General features: G+C 34.6%; 1 protein-coding gene across 12 annotated transcripts in view; it reads right to left on the bottom strand.

The window, feature by feature from the left end:
- VPS13B (vacuolar protein sorting 13 homolog B) overlaps positions 1 to 16,745 on the bottom strand; it is an 802,268-nt gene that overhangs the window by 416,697 nt on the left and 368,826 nt on the right. The window lies entirely within an intron of this gene.

The following is a 16,745-nucleotide window of genomic DNA, read 5'->3' as shown; positions in this document are numbered from 1 at the left end:
GAATGCATGCGCAAACTTGCTAACTCCTTGAAACAAGGCAGAGGAAGCAAACTGAAACTGCCCACAGCTCTGGTGGGTTTCCTGCGACAAAGTGCTCCTCCTGCCTGCAGCAGGTGCCTGCTCCTGCCCCTCTTACTCTGTCTGGCTCAGCTCCCTCCAGGGCAATGGCTGACACTGCCAAGGAAAGTACGCACCTGGGGATGGAACCAGTCAGACCCTGCATTGCATCTGAACAGGGCAAGAGCAGACATTACTGGCACTGACAGAGAGTGGTGGATTACGAGCCATCTGGAGCTCTGATTGCTGTGTCATGAACGTTACAGCTCAAATCGCACTCCACACTGGGAACCCTTCTCCAGGCCCTCTTTGTTCCAGCAGTACTCCCTTCTGGGGCAAAGGTGTCACTGCCAGGAGGGAGTATAGTACAAACTTAGAGGGAATGGAACCAATTCAGACTGACCTTCAGGGCTTCTTGTCCAGCATCTGGGAATCCTACCCTACCCACCCACATGTGGATGATGACCACTGAGCACAGGAGAAGCTCCAAGCTCACACCTGGCTCTAGCGCTAACAGCAAAAAGAAAAGCAAATTTAAAAATGAGGACAGTTTAAGGGACTTCTGGACATCAGCATACTAACATTCATGACATAGGGGTCCCAGAAGGAAAAGAAAGAAAGGGGTCAAAAATGTATTTGATGAAATTATGGCTGAAAACTTGAACCTGAAGAAAGAAACAGGTAACCAGATAGAGGAAGCACAGAGAGTCCCAAACAAGATGAACCCACAGTAAGACACATCATAATTAAAACAGCCAAAGTTAAAGAAAGAATTCTAAAGGCAACAAGAGAAAAAGAATCACATAGAAGGGAACCCCCATAAGGCTATCAGCTGGTTTTTCTGTGGAAAGTTTGTAGGCCAGAAGGGAGTGGCAGATATACTGAAAGTGCTAAAAGGGAAAAATCTACAACCTAGGCTATTCTACCCAGCGAGGTTATCATTCAGAATTGAAGGAGAAATAAAAAAACTTCTCAGACAAGCAAAAACTAAAACAGTTCATCAGTAATAAGTGAAATGTTGAAGGGTCTTTGCTAAGTGGAAAACAAAAGGTTACAAAAAGAAGAATCTATAGGAAAGGAAAAATCCCACAAGTAGAAGCAAACATATACTAAAGGCTGTGGATCAACCACTTAAATAAGGTAGTACAAATATTAAAAGACAAAAATTGTAGGGACTTCCCTGGTGGTCCAGTGGGTAAAACTCCACACTCCTAATGCAGGGGGCCCAGGGTTGATCCCTGGTCGGGGAACTAGATCCCACATACATGCCACGACTAAGAGTTCACAGGCCGCAACTAAGGAGTTCACATGCCACAACAACCATGGCACAACGAAGATCCCATGTGCTGCAACTAAGACCTGGTACAGCCTAAATAAATAAATAAATAAATAAATAAATTTTAAAAAATAAATAAAGACAAAAATTGTAAAATCAACTTTAGCTATAATAAAGAGTTAAGGGATAAACATGAAAATGTAAAATATGACTTCAAAAACAAAACATGGGGGATGGGTGTAAAAGATGTAGATCTTTTAGAATGTGCTTAAGTTTAAATGACTACCAGTTTAAAACAAATAGATATAGGTTAACCTATATGAACCCAAAGGTAACCACAAATCAAAATTCTACAACAGGTACACAAAAACTAGAGCGAAAAGAACATAGGAATACCACTAAAAAAACCAAAACAAACAAACAAAAAAGAAAATCACAAAGGAACAAACTAAAGGAAGAAAAGAACAAAGAAGAAGTACAAAAGCAACCCAAAAAAACTAAGTAACAAAATGGTAATAAGTACATACCTATCAATAATCACTTTAAACATCAATGAGCTAATAAATGCTCCAAAAGACACAGGGTGGCCTATTGGATAAGAAAAACAAGACCCATCTATATGCTGCTTATAAGAGATTCACTTCAGAGCTAAAGATACACACAGACTGAAAGTGAGGGGAGGTAAAAAGATATTTCACGCAAATGGAAATGATAAAGTAGGGATAGCAATACACTTATTAGACAAAGCACACTTTAAAACAAAGTCTATAACAAAAGGCAAAGAAGGGCACTACATAATGATAGAGGGAACAATACAAGAAGAGCCTATAACATTTGTTAATATATATGCCCCTAATATAGGAGCACCTAAAGACATAAAGCAAATATTAATAGACACAAAGGAAGAAATTGGTCATAATATCAATACAATAATAGTAGAGGACTTTAACACTCCACTTACATCAATGGACAGATCACCCAGAAAGAAAATCAATAAGAAAACAGTGGTCTTAAATGATACATTAGACCAGTTAGACTTAATAAATATCTAGAGGATATTCCATTCAAAAATAGAATACACATTCTTTTCAAGTACACATGGAACATTCTACAAGATAAATCACATGCTAGGTCACAAAACAAGTCTAAACAAATTTAAGAGGACAGAAATTACAGCAAGCATTTTTTTCCTGACCCCAACAGTATCAAACTAGAAATGAATTATAGGAAGACAAATGGGAAAGACACAAACCCATGGACATTAAACAACATGCTCCTAAAAAACCAATGGGTCAATCAAAGAGGAAATCAGAAAATACCATGAAACAAATGAAAATAAAAACACAGCTTTCCAAAATCTATGGGAGGCTGCAAAAGCAGTTCTAAGAAGGAAGTTTATGGCAATAAAGGCCTATATCAAGAAACAAGAGAATTCTAAAATAAAAAACTAACCTGCCATCTAAAGGAATTAGGAAAAGAAGAACAAATGATACCTAAAGTCAAAAGAAGGAAATAATAAACATCTGAGCAGAAATAAATGAAATAGAGATGAAAGAAACAACAGAAAAGATCAATGAAATCAAGAGCTGTTTTTTTGAAAAAATAAACAAAATTGATAAGCCTTTATTTAGCCAGGTTCATTAAGGAAAAAAAAAAAAAGAGAGTGAGAGAAAGAGAGAAGATCCAAATAAACAAAATGAGAAATGAAAGAGGAGAAATTAAAACCAATATCACAGAGATAAAAAATCACAATAGAACACTATGAACAATTATATGCCAACAAATTGGACAAGCTAGAAGAAACAGATAAATTTCTAGGAACATACAATCTTCCAAGACAGAATCTGAAAGAAATAGACAATCTGAACAAACTGATCACTAGTATGAAATTGAATCAGTAATCAAAAAACTCCCAGCAAACAAAAGTCCAGGAGGTTCTGCCAGTGTAAGGCAGGCCACAAAAACTAGAGGCACTGCTGCCATGGTCAAAAAGAGGTCACCTGATCTAGAGTAGTGAACAACAACCACACCCAGAAGTCTTGTCGTTGAAATGATGATCTCAGTAATGGTTGAACAGGGAGGGCCAACAGCTCTACTAGCCTGAGATTGTGAATGTGACTGGGGAAAGCATATTCCTGACTGACGTGACACACAAGCACAGTGGATGCAGAAGAACTGAGTTATCTGGACACTCCTAAACAACCATGAGACTACACATATGTATAGAGGACATGTGGAAGGGCTCAGAGGAAAGTAAAAGTTTGGCAGGTATGAGAATGGCCAGAACACTGAATACACAATCCTAACACATATAGAGATCTATCTATTAGTAGAGGACAAAAGCCTTATTTGAGAACTACCTCTGTTCAATTTTGGCTGACCACTAAGATAAGAAGACATAAGGGTGATACCTAAAAAGCCAGGGTTCAAATTAAAACCAAGAATAATAAGAACAGAACAAAACCGAGCTGAGACATCAGTGGTCACACAGTTAGGAAGAAACAGATTTAGCCCAAGGAAGTTACTTTACAAAGAAGCAAACTTGCATAAAAGAACAATAACTTTCCAGGGAAAAAGAAGAATACATATGCACACACTTAAAATTCTGAATATTTAAAAAATTTTAGGCAAACACAGAAATAGGAAAGTGTACCCTATTTCAGGAAAAAAACCACAGTCAATAAAAACAGTCTCTATGTGCCCACAGATGTAGCATGAAGCATAACAAAGGACAACAATTTAGCTATTATAAATGTGTTCAAAGAACTAGAGAAAAAGATTTTTTAAAATTCAAGGAAAGTATGAAAACAATGAATCAATAATCTCATAAGGAGAAAGAAAATACAAAAAAGAACCAAATCAAAATTTTATTTATTTATTTTTATACAGCACTTATTAGTTAACTTTTTTATACAAATTAGTGTATATATGTCAATCCCAATCCACATCAAAATTTAAAGTAGAAAAGTACAATGACTGAAATGAATAATTTAGTAGAGAAGCTCAATAGCAGATTCATGCTGGCAGAAGAAAAAAACAATCAATGAACCTAAATACAGATCAATAGAAATTATCCAATCTGACTAGGGAAGAAAACCAAAAGGAGACCAGGAAAAACAGATAATCCCCAAACGACTGCCTCTGGGAGGCAGAAGAACGTCCATGCTAAAGAAATGTACTTCGGGATTGTGTTCAAGTCTATTCAAGTAAGCATTCAACATCTCTCATTATATACAAACACATAAGAATAGCCAATGCTATCAGGATCTTCAGGATCTAGAAAAACAGGCAGGGCACTTGGGGTCATTGAGGTAGCCAGGGAGATCAGTCAGACCAAGATTTGTCCAGAGTCCAGAGACAGTGGTCTCCCCAGGATGCAGGCACCATTCTCACTCAATCTGCCATGTAAAGGTCTGTACCATAAGCCTTTCCTTGTTGGCCTAACAGAGGAGCAGCATCAGCCATCCAACAAATCCAAGACATGACCCTACTGGCAAGGAGAGCATCTAGGAAGGCAAAGCCATCATGTCCTTGAATCAAAGCCTAAGTAAACTCTTAGGATTTGTCTTAAGTCGCAGCTTTCCTTAGAAGCTAGAGGTGTGAGTGTTTAAATCCCCCACTGGCCTGTGGAATCTAATGCAGTGCCCCCACCCCCCACCAACCCCACTTCCGGCATGGTGTAGATACACTTTCTGTACCTGTGCATTCTGCTGCCACGTGAGTAAAACTCCAAGATTGGAACAATAAGTGTGTTAATACCACATACTGTCCTTAGAAGTCTTGTGGCATTAACGGAAGGGACAGGCACAATGGTGGACATGAAATTACCCCTCCCAGAACCTCCTCCACATCAGCCTGTATGGGAACTAGCCCAGCATATCTGTATTCCACAGAATGCCCCAGAGGGGGTCTACCTTTGCATCTCTCTCCTGCCTGCATAGCACACTGATCTTTAACATTTTCAGTAACTCAGAGACATCTCTGGGACTTTCACATAGCTCCTGTCAACATGTCGGGCCGCTAACTACAAACTTGATTTTGATGGCTTGCTTTTCAAGAATAATTACCCTGTACCTGAAATGTTAGCCTATTTACTGCTTGTGCAAAAACACGACAATAAAATCAATGTTCTACAATTCCTGAAAGTAAAAAAAAAAAAAAAAAAAAAAAAAAAAGTATCCATCCTGAAAAACAAGAAAAATGTATTGAAGAAAAAATTAACAGAGCCTCAGAGAGCTGAAGTGTACTAACCTAAAATGGAAGGCCCAGAGGTGAGAAGAAAAGAGCACAAAAATATTTGAAGAAATAATGGCTGAAAAATCTCCAAACTGATGAATAACATTAGTACATACATCCAAGCAGCTCAACCAAGCTCAAATAGGATGAATACTGAAACATAAATACCTATAGATATTATAGTCCAATTGTTGAAAACTACAGAACAAGAGAAGTTCTTAAAAGGAGCAAAAGAAAAATAACTCATCACATATAGTGGAAAATCAATATGTTTAAAAGTTGACTTCTACGTGAAATAATTGATTCAGAAGGCAGTGGAAAATCACATTCAGATACATGAAAGGAAGTAATAAACTGTCAACGAAGAACTCTACATCCAGAAAAACTATGTTACAAATATTAAGGTGAAATTAAAACATTCTCTGATCAACAAGGGCTGAGAGAATCCATTGCTAGCAAAGCTGCCTTATGAGTAATACTAAAGTAAGTCCTTCAGGTGCTACTTCAAATCCATGGGAGGAAATGAAGAGTGCTGGATACGACAAATAAGTGGGTTAATATGAAAAATTCTATATATGTATTACTTCTCATTTCTCCTCTCAAGTACTTTAAAAGGCAGTTGACTATACAGAGCAATGAATATAACACTGTATTGCTGGGTTACGATACATAGAGGTGTGATATATGTGTGAACAGAAATGAATAGAGAACAGAACTATGTTCAAAAATTTTTTCCATAATTTATCAGAATTAAGTTAAAATATATCTGAGGTGGAGTGTGATAAATTCAGAAACATAATATAATCCTTAGAGCCATCACAAATTAATACATAGTAAAAAAAAAAATCAGTGGAGAAAATGAAAAAATGATATGCTAAAATACATACCTAAAACAAAGAAGGTATTAAAAGAGACAGGGAACAAAAAACAAGACAAGCAGATAACAAATAGCAAGTGACCAATTTAATTAAAATACATCAACATTACATGAAATATAGATGGTCTAAACCCCCCATTTAAAAATAAGAGATTGTCAGACTGCACAAAAAAATCAAAATCTAACTAAATGCTGTCTAAAAGAGAAATACCTGCATTCAAAAACATAACTATGTTTAAATAAAAAGGATGAAAAAGATATACCATAAAAACTATAACCATAAAAAAGTTGGAATAGCTATAAAAAATAACAGATAAAATAGATTTAAGAAAATACGTTTTATACAGGCAGAGATGGACATTTCATAATGATAACAGGATCAATATTTTAGGAATCCGTAACAGATATATGCACATATGCATCTAACAACAGAGCTTCAAAATCTATGAAGCAAAAATTGACAGAATTTAAATAAAAAATGGATGACTAAATAAAAATACTTGAAAATTTCAATACTCTAGTACTTTCAATAATTGACAGAATAACTAGACAGAAAGTCAGTAGGGTTATAGAAGAACTGAACAACAATATCAACCAACCAACCTAACTGACATACATAGAATGTTGTACCCAACTACTACAGAACAACCATTCAAGCACACATGGAACATTTTCCCAAACAGACCATATGCTAGGCCATCAAGCAATTCTTAATAAATTTAAAGGGATTAAAATCATACCATATATGTTCTAGACCACAATGGAATGGAACAGACAACTGAAAACCAATAAGAAAAAAACCAACGAAACTAAAAGTTGGTTCTCTGAGTAGATAGCAACCTGATAACCCTTTAGCTAGGCTAACCTCAAAGAAGGAGAGAAGGCACAAGTAAAATCAGGAATTAGAGAAGGAATATTACTATTAACCCTAAATAAATTTAAAAGGTTAAACAACAACCCTTATAATGAACAATGCTATTATATCCTCACAAATTAGACAACCCAGACTCAGGGACAACTTTCGAGAAAGACACAATTTATTAAAACTGACTAAAAAGGAAATAGAAAATTTGAACAGACCTATAACAAATAAAGAGACTGAATTATTCATTTAAAAATTTTCCACTAAAAAAAAAGTCCACCAATTCCACATGCCTTCACTTGGCGAATTCTATCAAATATTTAAAGAAATAATGCCAATACTCCACAAACTCTTCCAGAAATAGAGGAGGAGAAAAGACTTCCCAACTCATTCTATGAGGCCAGCATTACCCTGATATAAAAACCAAAGACACTGTCAGAAAACTATAGACTAAAATCCCTCATGAATACAGATAAAAAAATAAAAAGGTAAACCGTGTTCGGCATCATATGAAGAGATGACGCGCCATAACCAAATGGTCTATATCCCCAAATACAAGATTAGTTTGGGGGAAAGAGGAGGGTGGGATGAATTGGGAGATTGGGATTGACATATATATATATATATATATATATATATATATATATACACACACACACACACACACACACACACACACACACTACTATGTATAAAATAGATAACTAATGAGAACCTACTCTATAACACAGGAAACTACTTGGTGTTCTGTGGTGACCTAAATGGGAAGGAAATCCAAAAGAGAGGGGATATATGTATATGTATGGCTGGCTCACTTTGCTCTACAGCTGAAACTGACACAGCAGTGTAAAACGACTATACTCCAATTTAAAAAAAGATTAGTTTAATCAATTAATTATGTAAAATTGATTAATGAAATATATCACATTAATAGCATACAGTAGGGGAAAAACACACATGATCACCTCAATAGATTCATAAAAACACTTGATAAAATCCAAAACCACCTCAGCGTAAAAAGTCTCAATAAACTAAGAATAAAAAGGATCTTTCTCAACTTCATGAGGGGCATCTATGAAAAATTCACAGTTACCATTGTATTTAATGGTGCAAGTCTAAATCCTCTTACTTTAAGATGGAAATGGATTCAAAAAAACGTTAACTTCATATAAAACACTCATGATAAAACAGTAAGAGAAAAAAACATGACTGAAAATTTCATCAGGCATTATTATCCTAATTTTATAATGAATATAATCATTATACATAATGAATATTATATGTGTATTATATGTGATAACAAAAAGTTGAAAGATAAAACAACCCGCACTCCACAACAAGAGAAGCCACCACAATGAGAAGCTTGTGCACCACAACAAAGAGTAGACGCCGCTCGCCACAACTAGAGAAAGCCCGTGCGCAGCAACAAAGACCCAACACAGCCAAAGATAAATAAATAAACTAAAAAAATAATAATAATCACTTCTTTATTTTAAAAAAAGTGGTCATCATCAAGGGATTTTTATTTTCTCCTGTATATGTTACTTGCTTTCCAAATTTCCTTTAATGAGGGCATTATACTAACTTAGATAAATCAGACAGAGAAAGACAACTACTGTATATCACTTGTATATGAAATCTAAAAAAGCTGAACTCAGACAAAAGAATGGTGGTTACCAGGGGCTGGAGGGTAAGGATACACACACCCTACACAGATTGGAGAGATATTGCTAAAGAGTGCAAACTTGCAACTATAAGATCTGAAGATCTAATGCACAGCATAGTGATTTTCAGTCAGCAATACATATTACACACATCAAAGTTGCTAAGAGACTAGATCTTAAATGTTCTCACCACAAAAAAGAAATGATAATTATGTGACCTGATAGAAATGTTAGCTAACACCACACTGGTAATCATATTGCAATATATGTGTATCAAATCAGCATGCTGTACACCTTAAACTTACATAATTTTATATGTCAACTGTATCTGAATTTAAAAATTCCCATTAATTAGAATGTTACCTTGGTATCATTTAAAAACCATATTTTTAAGATCTTAAGGCAATGTAAATTATAGTTTATTTTTAAAAGGTGAGCAGGATATTAGATCTGCAATGTAAATTATATTGTTAAGGCAATGTAAATTATATAGTTTATTTTTAAAAGGTGAGCAGGATATTAGATCTGCCATATTGGTTTTTGTTTTTAAAATAAGTGTTTGTGTGGGAGGGTGGAAAATGCAAAATTGATTAACAGGAAATAAATAAAGTAAGGTTCCTTGTCTAGCCTTTAAAAGTTATAGAACCCAGAGGTAAACAAATGATTGAGCAGGATGAATGTGAGCTACTGAGAAGAGAACAATGTAGCAATTATATTAAAAATGTTTAGGCAGTCCAACAGCTTAACTTCATTTGTTATACATGTATGATGGCTTCCAAGAAATTTATTTAAAAACAACACCAACAAGAACAAATCTCAAGCTCTTTTCTGAGCTTCCTCTTTTACCCAGGCAATCTCATTTACATAGGGTTTAAGAATTAAAGTCAAAGACACTGAGTAAAGCTGGGAAAAAAACTACTGCTATAGTACATCATCATCTTTCAGAACAAGTGGAAATTATGATTATCAAACTATGATATTTTAAAAATATCTATACTGTAATAATACATATGAACAACTAAGGTGACCAGAATTACATGGAAAAAATAGCCCTCATGTTTTTCATAGATGCTCAACAATTTTCACATCAGTTTCTATTAAAACTCATTAAATCCAACAATAGCAGAGTTTTAATTTATAAATGATCTTTACATTTCAACTTTGTCAAAATATTTTATTAAAGTCACAGGCAACTCTTTCAAAAAAGGAAAAACAAACCTCTGCTAGGCACAGGGTAGAAACCCATCTGCTCAGAGGTGTGAGCTAGATGTAGCAAATTACATCTGCAAGCCTCACTGCAAATGCTCTCTAATGAAATTCAAGATGTTGATTTTGACCCACACACCCTACACAGATTGGATCTGGCTATATTAGCGATCATCTCTCCCTTCTCATGGCAACTGAAATCAGATGACACATTTCAACAAACAGTTCCTCATTTTGAACTTTGAAGTCCAAGTTCAGTATAGAAGGCTCAAATCTATAAAGTGAGAACGCTTTTGTTCATCCTATTGATCATCTTTGTAATGCTAAAGGGTTTTTTTTTCATTTTGTTCATATCATAATGACTAGATCACTGTATTTTGAATCTAAACAACTAGATTCAAAAATTAAGGTTTAAATAGAAATTTAGAACTCCAGTATGATAACCAAGCAACACCAAAGACAAAGAGCAAGAGAAAAATAACTTCACAGGAGTTATGAATCCAAGTTAAAAAAAAAAAAAAGATAAAGTTTTAATTGAAACCACGGTCTTCATAACCACCAGGGTCAAATGGTGAAACATCAAAATTTTAACTAAAAATTCAAAGTTGTTTCCTACAGTAGAATACAGACAATGCATCATTAAGTTCCATTTTTGCTTAAATTATCCTGACTTGGTTTCTGTTGTGTACAACCAAAGGATATCAATGTATATATACATCTAAATACCATCTCTCTTTTCCGCCTTTCTCAAATATTTTTTTAAAGACACTGGAAATTTGTTATATCAATTTTTCACTTTCTGTTTAGTCCTTAAGGCACCATCATCTGACCTGCATTAACACTATTCCTCTGAAAGTACGGTGATAAGAAAAACCAATCATCCAAAATTGTCAAATCCCTTTCACATCTTTTAGTCCTCATCTTATTGGGCATCTCTGCTACATTTAAATGACTAGATTGTGTGTCTTCCATGACACTACTGCCTCATGGGTTTTTCTGTACTTACCTTATTCACAGTTTTCAACATAGATTATTTTTTTTCCTTTTCAGCCAGTGAACATTAGTGTTCCCCCCTTTTTCTATCTGGATTATACTTATTTGTCTCTACATAAGTGATTTCAGGTGATCACATCTTTTTTCATGGTCTTCCCTGCTATCACATTGTGTATCTCTAACAATGATTCCTCTTTTGAGCTCTAGACCCATATATGCAACAGCTTATTAGATATATTTACCTGAATGTCCCACAAACACTCTACAGTATGTGCCAACCTAAATTCATCCTTCCCAGCTTCCACACCCAAAACTAAACCTCTTTCTTCATTTGTAATCGTAATATTAACCATATAAATGTCTACACACATCCAAGCTAGGAACCATGGAGTTATTCTACACATTTACTTCTCTTTCACTATCTATAACTAATCCAGTCACAAAGTTTTGCCAGTTTTTTTGTTAACTATTTCTCTATTCTTTCCCATTTTCTCCATCCCTATCACCACCATTCTGGTTCTGAAAGTCATGTTTCCAGACAACTATAATAGCTAGATGCAATATCTAATCTCCTTGCCTCCAATTTTCCTATCTTCCCCTGAGCCCATGCCCTCTCAGAACCCCACCAAATCCATCATCTACAATTATCAAAAAACATTTACTGAACAAAAATGAGTTGAACATAAAACAATAATAGTATTGGAGAAGCAGACTAGAAAGAAGCGCAATCGGAAGGTGGTATAGATTTAGATACACTGCATATCTGGTTGATCATGAATGATTGAAAATATTTATCTACATTCTGAAACCAGCAAAATGACACTGAGAGAGAAAAAAAGCATTATAACTCAAAATGAGGATGAGAACAGGAGAGGACAAAACAGCAGATAAGTAATATCATGAAATTTTTAAACATATAAATATAATAGATAAATAGCAAGTGACTGAGGCCCAGAGAGATAAACCATAAAGGATCAATCTGATTCATGACAACCATCCTTCAACAGGTTCCAATACTCAAATATGTCTGAAAAAGAGAATGTGGAATGACACTGAAACCAGGAGGACTAGTTGAAAACTGAAAGTGAACAGACCTCAAGATTCTTTCTCAATCTATGCACAGGTATAAAGATAAAGAGTAAACTACTTTTTACATGTATGCATCAAAGGGTTATACTCAAATATTTTTACAAACAACATTTAAAATGAAGAAAAAATATATACTTATGGTCTTTCATAAGTTAATATCTACAGATTTTTAATGCCTGAAGAAGGTTTAAATATCTTGAAATAATCTCCTTTCCTCAAGGTAGGTTTGGCCAATGAGAATAACCAGGTGGTTAAAAAACTGAAACCTGAAGTAAAATTTAGGTTTCAATGTTGATTATATAGTCACTCTATAGTCTCCTAGGGAGTATGAAAAATAGACTTTAGAAGTTTCTATTTGATTCTAGTCCTCTCCATCTGGTGTATGATATTTTTAAAAGTTGAAAATAAACTAAGATTCTAACTCATCAGTTCTGGAAAAAAAATCAGAGAATATAATAACATCTTATGCTTTAAAGATGGAGACTTCTGTAGTTCTTAAGACATTCATAATATATTGGAAAAACAAGATAAGAATAAAACAATTTATCAAATGAAAAGGATGAACAGTTGAAGTTGGCAGGAGCGCTGCAGGAGTAAGAGGGATTTGAAAAGAGTATTGAAGAGATAACAAATAGTACGGTAGTACACATCAGCCCTTTCATAAAATCCATTAAGGGGGGGCTATAATATTGTCATAACATCTTTAACCTCACTGGGGGATTCTATTTCCAGAAACAATGGTAGATTTCATTCCCTGAATGACCCTTGCACTAAAAACAAATGAAAATGATGAATGTATTTATAAAATGTTTATATGTAACACATAGTATGATTAAAACTTATATTTGTTTACACACACAAACACGCGCACGCACACACACAATACCTCCTTAAAATCATTAATGAGTTTCTCCAAAAAGTAAAGACTATTAATGCCATGGAATGAAAGAAGCCAGAAACTCAGAGGTAAACAAAACAAATCGCTTGAGGCATTTCAAAACTGGTGAAATTGAACATCCTTGCTCACAAGTAAGGCTGATTAAAGAATTAGACAATAATATAAAATAAATGATTCATGTATCAAGAAACACAAAGAAGCCTTGAAAATTATGAATAAAAAGGAGTTTTAAAAATCAATCAAGGGCTTCCCTGGTGGCACAGTGGTTGAGAGTCCGCCTGCCGATGCAGGGTACGCGGGCTCGTGCCCCGGTCTGGGAAGATCCCACATGCTGTGGAGCGGCTGGGCCCGTGAGCCATGGCCGCTAAGCCTGTGCATCCGGAGCCTGTGCTCCGCAATGCGAGAGGCCACAACAGTGAAAGGCCCGCGTACCGCAAAAAAGAAAAAAAAAAATCAATCAAAATGAAAAGAATATCGTAAGTAAAAATTTAATAAAGTGCTACAAAGTTCAAAAACGGGTAAATTAATTTATGGTTTTAGATGTCAAGATGCAGTTTGAATCTGAAGAAAGAGGTTCGCAAGGAACTAGAGAAGATCTCCTGGGTGCTGGTAATATTTTTGATCTTGATTCAGATGTAGGCAACAGGGGTAGGTTTATTATAAAATGTATCAAGCTGTGAACTAAGAGTTGAGCAGTTTTCTATATGATATATTTGAATTCTATAAAAGTTTATTCAAAAAATTCAATGAATAACTGTTTAACAGCATATTAGACCCAGCTTTAAAAAATTAATGAAATGGAGGATCAGATTAAAGAAATTACTGAGAATGCAGGTCAGCAAGTCAAAGAGAAAAAATATAAAAGTACAAAGAAGAGACAAGAATAATACAGTAAAAATGTGAAAAATTCTAAAATATATGTAAGAAAGAATAAGGCACAGGCAATATCTGAAGATATTATGCCAGAAAACTTGCAGAACTCATAAAAGATACCAACACTAAAACTTTAAAACACAAAGATTTAAAAAATTCTGAAAGCTGCCAGAGAGGAAGGACAAAATACCTTCAAAGAAACACAAACTGCAAGTGGACATTGCAGATAAATATTTTCATTGTCAATAGGACAATGAAAAGCAAGAGTCAGCACAATGGAATTTTTAATGGGTCAGACAAAAATAACTACCAACAAAGAAATTATATATCCACCAATATATCTTTCAAAAAGGAGGGCAAAATAAAGACATTTTCAAACAAACAAAATTAAGTTTGCTAACAACATATCATCACTAAAAGGCAAAAGGAAAATGGTCTGAGATAGAATAAAGGACTGAATTGTAAGAAGGAATGTCTAGTAAGGCACTAGTATAGGAGTCCACAAACATGGCCCATGACCAAATCTGGCTATCAGATTTTGTAAATAAAGTTTCAAAGAAACACAGTCATGTCAGTTCATCAACATATTGCCTACGGCTGCTTCTGCACTCCAAAGCAGAGTTGAGTAGTTGCAACAAGACCACATAACTGGTAAAACTGAAAATATTTACTATCTGGCTCCTTACTAAATAAATTTTCCAAACCCTGCCCTGATTATATATATGCAATAAATATAAGCAATTATTTTTTTAAGTGATAAACCATTAATCCAGAGAGGATGATTGAATTAAAGTATTTTAAGACCTGTGTGTTGTTCAGTAGCAGAGTAAATAACTTGATTTAATGCATAATTTAATAAATTAAATATGCAGCTTAATATTTCTAGGACCAGAGCTGACTTTGAGGAAAGGGTGTTAATTTCTAAGACTGAAAGAAAAACAGTTAAGGAATACTTTCCAATATAGCAGGAGAAAAAAGGAATTAAAATAACATATATTACAGTATAAAGGAAAAAAACTGTTATTTAAACAACTAAATAAATTCAAACAAGATAGTGAACAGATAACAGGAGAAATGGAGGATGGGAGAAATGGGAGAAAATATTTGCAAATCACATATCTAATAAGTGTCTAATATCAGAATATATAAGGAACTCTTACAACTCAACAATAAAGAGACAAATAACCCAACTAAAAAGTGGGCAAAGGATTTGAAAAGGGACTTCCCTGGTGGTCCAGTGGGTAAGACTCCGTGCTCCCAATGCAGGGGGCCCGGGTTTGATCCCTGGTCGGGGAACTAGATCCTGCATACATGCTGCAACTAAGAAGCCCACATGCCACAACTAAGAGTTCACATGCTGCCACTAAAGAGTCTGCATGCTGCAAGTAAGAAGGCTGCATGCCGCAACTGAAAATCCCACATGCCACAACGAAGATCCCACGTGCCGCAACTAAGACCCAGTGCAGGCAAAATAAATTTAAAAATATTTTTAAAAAGAAAGGATTTGAATAGAAGAAGAAAATACAGAACAGGATCTACAAATGGCCACTGAGCACATGAAAAGATGCTCAAAATCATTAGACATTACGGAAATGAAAATCAACACCACTAGATACCACTTCCCACCCACTGAGAAGGCTAGAACCAATAAGACAATAACAAGAGAACAATAATAAGTGGTGACACAGATATGGATAAATTAATATTGTAAATCAACTATACTTGCACATAAAAATATGTGAATAAATTAGAACCTTCATTCATTGATGTGGGATTGTAAAATGGCACAGATATTTTGAAAAACAGTCTTGTCAATTCCTCAAAAGCTAAAGCACAGAGTTACCAAATGACCCAACAATTCTACTATATATATCTAATAGAAATTAAAACATATGTCCATGCAAAACAGTGTACAAGAATGATCATAGCAGCATTATTGATAATAGCCAAAAAGTGGAAACAACCCAAATACCCATCAAGTAATGAATAAATAAAATGTGGTATAACCATAAAATGAATTATTATTCAGCCATAAAAAGGAATGAAGACATACATACTATAACAATGGTTCTATGAAAGAAGTGAAAGATGGCTTCTTTCACTTACCATTTATAATGGTAAGTGAAAGAAGCCAGTCACAAAAGACCACAAATTTTGTTATTTCATTCATATGAAATGTCTAGAAGAAGCAAATTCATAGGGATAGGAAGACAAGTGGTTCGTAGGGTCTGGGGGGAAGGGAGAAAGAGGAGTAGGTGCTAATGATATACCAATTCTTTTTAGGGTGATAAAATTATTCTAAAATTTTATAGTGATGGTTGCATAAAACTTGTAAATACACTAAAAATCATCTAACTGTATACTTTAAATGGAAGAATTTTACAATATGTGAATTTTATCAATGAGTTTTAACAAAAAATCAAGGTACAAATCATTTAATCTTACAAAAATTATTCCAGAGTTAAAATTTTAAAAAAAAGGAGGAAGCACTCCCAGCTCACTTTATGAGCTTTATGAGCTCACTTCACTCTAGCATATCTTTGATATGACATGTAATAGCTATTGTGATAATAAGGAATTCCCTATAACTGAAAACAAATAACAAAGAATGGCTATGTCCAATATGCTAGAGAAATTATCAAGACAAAGAGCACTTAAGAAGAACTCTAAAGAAGTTCCTTCTAACTCTCACAATTCTATGATTTTATGATAAT

Source organism: Orcinus orca, chromosome 17 (genome assembly GCF_937001465.1).
Source record: "Orcinus orca chromosome 17, mOrcOrc1.1, whole genome shotgun sequence".
NCBI classification, from domain to species: Eukaryota; Metazoa; Chordata; class Mammalia; order Artiodactyla; family Delphinidae; genus Orcinus; species Orcinus orca.
This window is presented reverse-complemented; position numbering and strand designations above follow the sequence as displayed.